The sequence below is a fragment of the Vicugna pacos genome, unplaced genomic scaffold, assembly GCF_048564905.1.
Source record: "Vicugna pacos unplaced genomic scaffold, VicPac4 scaffold_19, whole genome shotgun sequence".
NCBI lineage: Eukaryota > Metazoa > Chordata > Mammalia > Artiodactyla > Camelidae > Vicugna > Vicugna pacos.
In genome coordinates, this window is record NW_027328740.1 from 49,302,482 (window position 1) to 49,310,290 (window position 7,809).

General features: G+C 45.7%; 2 long non-coding RNA genes across 3 annotated transcripts; both read left to right on the forward strand.

Moving 5' to 3' along the window:
• The first annotated feature begins 1,612 nt into the window (after window positions 1–1,612).
• Window positions 1,613–2,427, forward strand: LOC140693016 (uncharacterized). Of its 2 annotated transcripts, none has more exons than XR_012068664.1 (3): window positions 1,613–1,840; window positions 2,049–2,139; window positions 2,270–2,427. It is a non-coding gene; the product is annotated as an uncharacterized lncRNA (long non-coding RNA). The 2 variants fall into 2 exon arrangements; XR_012068665.1 differs by having other exon boundaries at window positions 2,222–2,393.
• Window positions 2,428–2,521: 94 nt separating this feature from the next.
• LOC140693018 (uncharacterized) lies at window positions 2,522–7,435 on the forward strand. The gene is made up of 3 exons (XR_012068667.1): window positions 2,522–2,694; window positions 7,067–7,137; window positions 7,346–7,435. It is a non-coding gene; the product is annotated as an uncharacterized lncRNA (long non-coding RNA).
• The last annotated feature ends 374 nt before the right edge of the window (window positions 7,436–7,809 follow it).

Sequence of the window (7,809 nt, forward strand, 5' to 3'; positions counted from 1 at the left end):
CAGGTTATGAATGTAGCATATCCTAAGGCTTTTCATTCTGATTTCAAATTCAAGGCCCCCTGGATCCCTCAGACCAGATGCACGATATCTCTGATTCAGCCCCACACGTGCTCTATTGGCAAAATTCCCAATTGGTCCCTGGTCCTGCAGATGTCCTGGGTGTGGCCATGGGACTTATCGGAAATCGCAACCACGCGACCAGTGTGGTTGATTTATTATTGATACACAGTTCGGTTTACTCTCTTGATTCGACCCACCACATCCCACAACGCACTCCAGATCCCTGAGACTCAGCGTGTGCCATCATCCGTAGCTCTATGCCTCACTGACCGTTGACTCTGCTACCTCAAATTTGGCAGCTGGGATCTTGGTCTCAGAATTAACTGTGGGGATATTTTGCGCTGGTTTCTTTGAGTTCTCTCAGCCAAGCATCTGCTGTGCACTCTTGTAAATCTCAGCACATCACCTTCAAACCCATGTCTCCTGTCCGCTTGAGAGTGTGCGTCCAAGTTAAACAGAGTTTCACCCTTGTTGCTCCATCACCAGGGGTCCGAACCTGCACTGGTTTCCATTCCCTGCTTTGCATTCTCCTGCTTCCAGGTGTCCTGAGGCCTCATCCTGTCTTTGGGAGTAACAGACCTCTCTTCGGCCAGTGTCCTATGCTAAGGGCTGGGTGAGTGGATGTTTCCATTGCTCTGTACATGGGAGCGAGTGAGTGCAGGTTGCACTTCTTCTCTGCCAACTGGGCATCGATGAATCAACACTATCCAGATACATTTCACAGAAATGTGATATTTGCTTAGCTCTTGGTTTCTATACAGCCGTGGTGGGAGGGATTGTCCGAAGACAACTCTTTTGACATTGTGTTGATATCCCATTTGCAGTCTTTAAGAAGTTTAACAGAACTCATTTACATGTTTTGGGAGTTATACGAAAATGGAGTTATTTTTTGAAACACACTCAATCGACCTAGAAGCCAGACTTGTCAATTTTGGTAACATTGTGTCAGCTCGACGGAAAAGCTAGACAGATAGAATGCAAACTAGCAGTCCAAACTGTTCAAGGGGTCATGTCAGCTCTTTAAGGTTGAAGCCTCCGAAACCAACAGGAACCATGAAATAACTTTTGGAAACATGGAATAACCCCCAACCTTGGATACACTTGTGCATGTGGTGCCCTGTATCCCAATGACACCTACTGGCCAATGTTGGCATTTCAAGGGGTAACATCCCTCTCTAGGAAAATACAAGAGGAAACAAACCAAATATATACATTTAGGTTTGAATCCAAAAGCACCTAGAGGCATTCTAGCTAGGAGAATCCTGCTGCAGTTATGCTAGTCTATTGAGAACCAGGTGTTTTTCTATCAGTGTTGAGAACGCTTAATCATCCGATCCTGTAGTTTAAAGCCATTTAACGCAACCAAGTCTGCACCCCCATGATATAGTGCCCCCGGGGGCTTGACTCAAGTGAAAGACGATCCACATAAGCTGTGTCTTTAATGTCATTGGCGACTTTTACAGTTCAGTTCACTTTCTGACTTGTACTATTTACCTTCACTGTCTTGAAAAACTGAAGCCTAATACAGATTCATGTTCAGTCAAAGATTCCCCTCACTTACCACACTCCCTTCACCCCAGGGAAGACATAAACACAACATTTGCTGAATCTAGCGGAAGGACATCGTTTCTAGGTGTGAGCTAAGTATTCAATTTTATCTATTTCAGCCGAGACTATTTGACCTTTAAGGTGTTCACTGTTGTTCACAGAGAGTGAAGCTGGAGGAACTCTGATTCTAGGAGGGGCTTGCTCTACTCGTAATGGCTTCATTGCAGCTCAGGTACTGATCCTTCAAAATGGATGCCTGAGTGGAGGGGAGGCAAGGGCAAGTGCTCACAAGCTAGGCCCAAACCTGGGAAAAGGCTTACCTGGGCTTGTTGAATTTTGGTCTGAATGGCTTGGGAATGCCCCTTGGGACGTGTGGATTCTCACGACCTCTTCCAAGAACAGGAGCGTTTTGATCATCTCTGCCATTTCTTCTCCTTCAGACGTCAGGGACCTTGGACCCGTTATTGGAGAAGAGAATTGAGGAACTTCCTCAAGTCCACGTTGGCACTCCGTATGTTTCTGCCTGTATCAGTGAGTTTCAATATGTCTCATGAATGACTTTTGAGCCTGGTATCCTCTACAGCTGTCTCCACGCCAGTATTCTCCATTGTAGCAGAACATCTCTCATCCATGTGTTCGCATCTCTCCTCAATCCGTGCAGCCAGCTTATCGGCCAGCTTCTCTTCGTGTCTCCCCTAAAGTCGACTTCACCAGGACTGGGCAAGTCTGAAAGTACCTCGGAGCCTGACCAGTAAGCTGATGACAGGCAGATCTTCCACTGTCTGCCCTTTCAGGTTCTGGAAACTGACCTGTGACCTCAGGTCTTTGGGCAGCAGCAGTATCTCGAACTTACACAGCTTCCCGGACCAAACACCTAAGCCAAGCTCCACAGAGGGCGGCAGCCCCTCCATCACACTGATCCACCCACAGAACTCTGCCCGGTTACCTAGGATCCAACAGCCACAACAAGCCTCGCGGTAAACACCAACATTCCACCTGGAATCCAACCGCTAACTGCCATCCCCAATGGCTGCTGCATCTTGTCAGTGTTGGGGGAGGGGCTGCATCCGACGAGAGGTTCCTAAGGTAAATGTGATTCTACCCACTAGCGTCCCATGGGCCTTTCTTCTTCCCTCTTTCCTTTTGTTCAGAGCTCTATGCACAGTACCAATGGAGGGAAGTGTGTCCCTTTTCAGTTGATGGTTTCACACGTCTTTAAACTTTCTAACAGTTCACAGTACACAGGGACCCACTAAAGGAGACTTATGTTCCTATAAGATCCGTACACCCGGAATACATATGCGTCGCCTGATTTCTGCTGAAACACCCACACTCTCAGGACATGGATCCATTGGATTCATGGGGGCTGAAATTCCAAGAAATGAAACCAACCCCAATGTGCACTTTGCTGTCGGTCTCTTTTGCACTTAGTACACTTTGGCAGAGCTACTTGCCTTTGTTATAGGCTTCTTACATTTCTTCTCTATGTAGAGTAGAATAGGGCATTCCTTCATCCTGTTGGAAGACATACAAGTCTACATCACGGACTAGGAAACCATTTGATTCCAAATCGGCATTAGTTTTAGGTCACGATATGCTCTTATGAATCAAAATTTACGAATATGAATGCACGCTTCTCATTTCCGAATACAAGTGTGCTGAGTACATGCAAGCCACGATACTGGGTCGATGCGTTCTGAATGACCCTTGACCTCACCTTGAGTATTTTCTTTTGAATAATCATGGTTCCCTTTGTATATGTCAGCCAACCATACCATTTTGGTGCTTGTTTGTTGGTTTGATTCTTTGTTGGTCTTCTTCTCGCTTGTTTTGCAAACACGTCAGGCCATGCATCTCTCCTTTCGCTTCAAACAGAGTCAAATAAGCTGATTCACTTAAGAGAGTGCTTCCAATCACCTATGGTTTCCTGCTTCCCTCTCCCATCTTTAGGGTTTTGATGTCCTCCTTAAGTTCTTCTTCTTTCTTCTCTGCCACACATGCTCTTCTTGCATTTCCAATAATGGTTTCTTCTTTCCATTCCATCTTGCTGCTTTTCTATTCAGGGGAGTTTTCTCAACCTTTCTTTTAGAAAAACTTTTGAACTGCTGAATTCTTTTAAGATTTGCCGGTCTGTAGAATTCTCTAGCTCTGCCGTTATTTGAAATGGTGTTCATGTGGCATAGGCTACCCTAGGTGGCAGCATTTGGCCATTCAGGATATGGTCTGTGTCCTGGCACTCCTCCCTGTCCTGCAATATTGCTGCCGAGATATCAGCTGAAACCCCTCTGGAGGTTTCCTTGTGACTATGTTGTTTCCTCCAGGTGCATTTTAAATCACTCGGGTATTCGTGAACTTTGTTGATTTGAATCATACAGCTGCTGGTAGGTCTATTGGGATTCCACCTCCTTCGGATGCTGTGTAATTCCTGAATTCGCATAGATGATTCTTTCTTGGCTTTCAGCAAGTTTCAGTCTGATTTTTCTACAGATAAATTTTCAGACACTTTTTGTTTCTTTATCTCTTGCTTTTCCATCTGGGACTCATGATTTCTATTCTTTCATGCCCTGTCTTAACCCAGGGTTCAACTGCAATGTTTTCATTTGTTTGCACTTGCTTTCCTATGTCTGCTTCTGACCGAGGTTTTTCTCTTCCCCTGTCTTCACAGTCATTCACGCGTCCCTCTGCATTATCTAGTCTGCTAAGGACTGAATTTTAGCCCTGATATTATCACAACCATTGAGTTTCCTGATATTTTTGGCTCGTGTTGAGACTTTCTCTTCCCCTTTTCTGGTATTCTGCCTTTTGTGATTCTGAGACACTGGTGTTCTTCAGTGTTTTCCTGACCTTCATTTTCAACACTTGTTCTGGATAGCGTTTTGCAGACTAGTTGTTTGAAAGCTTATCTTTTGCGCCTTCAATATCTTTGGAACTGAAAATGGTACTTCCTGTTTCTTTTACTGTTCTTCTTCATCTCTACTGGTCAGGTAATATCAGGTATCTAATGTAGACTTCTAGGGCTTTGTTAATTGAAAAATTTAGACTCTTGTCTCTACGCAATTCCATGGGATTTCTGTGAGGACAATTTCTCCTAGGCATTGATGCCATAACCTGTACCTGTGTGTGTTGTTTGGTATATCTCCAATTGCTGGTGTTGCATTAGTTGTGATGAACAACCCATTCAACTTGGATTAGCATAACTTCATTTTGATTATACTTATCTCACACTTCTGAAAGTGCACAGGACACTTCCTCTTGTGGAAATGAAGCTTCTAAAAGTTCTCAGCTCTGCATTCTTCTCTATGTCATTTTGGAGTGTTTCCAAAACAGCAAAATGAGAGTGCTCTTCTGCTTTTTATTGCCACGGGAATGTCCCAATGAAATCAGTTCTTTCCAGAGCTTCTCTGTCTACAGAAACACCAGTGGAAGCATATCTATGGATGTCACATATCAGGGCCTGCTGGAATGATCCCGCAGACCTTCCTTGTTGTCCTAGGTGCCGTACCGTGCCGGTGCCATCCAAAATGTAGCATCCGCTTTTGGGAGATAGTGCTGAAGGGAATGCTTCCTCTTCTCGCGCTGTGGACTTGGACCACTCTTCCTTGTCCTCTCATCCTTGTGGCACGGGTGCACGAAGGCAACCACAGAGTTGTTGCGCATCCTGTGACTCAAACCAAACCATAATCCCAGCCCAGGTTATGAATGTAGCATATCCTAAGGCTTTTCATTCTGATTTCAAATTCAAGGCCCCCTGGATCCCGCAGACCAGATGCACGATATCTCTGATTCAGCCCCACACGTGCTCTATTGGCAAAATTCCCAATTGGTCCCTGGTCCTGCAGATGTACTGGGTGTGGCCATGGGACATATCGGTAATCGCAACCGCGCGACCAGTGTGGTTGATTTATTATTGGTACACAGTTCGGTTTGCTCTCTTGATTCGACCCACCACATCCCACAACGCACTCCAGATCCCTGAGACTCAGCGTGTGCCATCATCCGTAGCTCTATGCCTCACTGACCGTTGCCTCTGCTACCTCAAATTTGGCAGCTGGGATCTTGGTCTCAGAATTAACTGTGGGGATATTTTGCGCTGGTTTCTTTGAGTTCTCTCAGCCAAGCATCTGCTGTGCACTCTTGTAAATCTCAGCACATCACCTTCAAACCCATGTCTCCTGTCCGCTTGAGAGTGTGCGTCCAAGTTAAACAGAGTTTCACCCTAGTTGCTCCATCACCAGGGATCCGAACCTGCACTGGTTTCCATTCCCTGCTTTGCATTCTCCTGCTTCCAGGTGTCCTGAGGCCTCATCCTGTCTTTGGGAGTAACAGACCTCTCTTCGGCCAGTGTCCTATGCTAAGGGCTGGGTGAGTGGATGTTTCCATTGCTCTGTACATGGGAGCGAGTGAGTGCAGGTTGCACTTCTTCTCTGCCAACTGGGCATCGATGAATCAACACTATCCAGATACATTTCACAGAAATGTGATATTTGCTTAGCTCTTGGTTTCTATACAGCCGTGGTGGGAGGGATTGTCCGAAGACAACTCTTTTGACATTGTGTTGATATCCCATTTGCAGTCTTTAAGAAGTTTAACAGAACTCATTTACATGTTTTGGGAGTTATACGAAAATGGAGTTATTTTTTGAAACACACTCAATCGACCTAGAAGCCAGACTTGTCAATTTTGGTAACATTGTGTCAGCTCGACGGAAAAGCTAGACAGATAGAATGCAAACTAGCAGTCCAAACTGTTCAAGGGGTCATGTCAGCTCTTTAAGGTTGAAGCCTCCGAAACCAACAGGAACCATGAAATAACTTTTGGAAACATGGAATAACCCCCAACCTTGGATACACTTGTGCATGTGGTGCCCTGTATCCCAATGACACCTACTGGCCAATGTTGGCATTTCAAGGGGTAACATCCCTCTCTAGGAAAATACAAGAGGAAACAAACCAAATATATACATTTAGGTTTGAATCCAAAAGCACCTAGAGGCATTCTAGCTAGGAGAATCCTGCTGCAGTTATGCTAGTCTATTGAGAACCAGGTGTTTTTCTATCAGTGTTGAGAACGCTTAATCATCCGATCCTGTAGTTTAAAGCCATTTAACGCAACCAAGTCTGCACCCCCATGATATAGTGCCCCCGGGGGCTTGACTCAAGTGAAAGACGATCCACATAAGCTGTGTCTTTAATGTCATTGGCGACTTTTACAGTTCAGTTCACTTTCTGACTTGTACTATTTACCTTCACTGTCTTGAAAAACTGAAGCCTAATACAGATTCATGTTCAGTCAAAGATTCCCCTCACTTACCACACTCCCTTCACCCCAGGGAAGACAGAAACACAACATTTGCTGAATCTAGCGGAAGGACATCGTTTCTAGGTGTGAGCTAAGTATTCAATTTTATCTATTTCAGCCGAGACTATTTGACCTTTAAGGTGTTCACTGTTGTTCACAGAGAGTGAAGCTGGAGGAACTCTGATTCTAGGAGGGGCTTGCTCTTCTCGTAATGGCTTCATTGCAGCTCAGGTACTGATCCTTCAAAATGGATGCCTGAGTGGAGGGGAGGCAAGGGCAAGTGCTCACTAGCTAGGCCCAAACCTGGGAAAAGGCTTACCTGGGCTTGTTGAATTTTGGTCTGAATGGCTTGGGAAGGCCCCTTGGGACGTGTGGATTCTCACGACCTCTTCCAAGAACAGGAGCGTTTTGATCATCTCTGCCATTTCTTCTCCTTCAGACGTCAGGGACCTTGGACCCGTTATTGGAGAAGAGAATTGAGGAACTTCCTCAAGTCCACGTTGGCACTCCGTATGTTTCTGCCTGTATCAGTGAGTTTCAATATGTCTCATGAATGTCTTTTGAGCCTGGTATCCTCTACAGCTGTCTCCACGCCAGTATTCTCCATTGTAGCAGAACATCTCTCATCCATGTGTTCGCATCTCTCCTCAATCCGTGCAGCCAGCTTATCGGCCAGCTTCTCTTCGTGTCTCCCCTAAAGTCGACTTCACCAGGACTGGGCAAGTCTGAAAGTACCTCGGAGCCTGACCAGTAAGCTGATGACAGGCAGATCTTCCACTGTCTGCCCTTTCAGGTTCTGGAAACTGACCTGTGACCTCAGGTCTTTGGGCAGCAGCAGTATCTCGAACTTACACAGCTTCCCGGACCAAACACCTAAGCCAAGCTCCACAGAGGGCGGCAGCC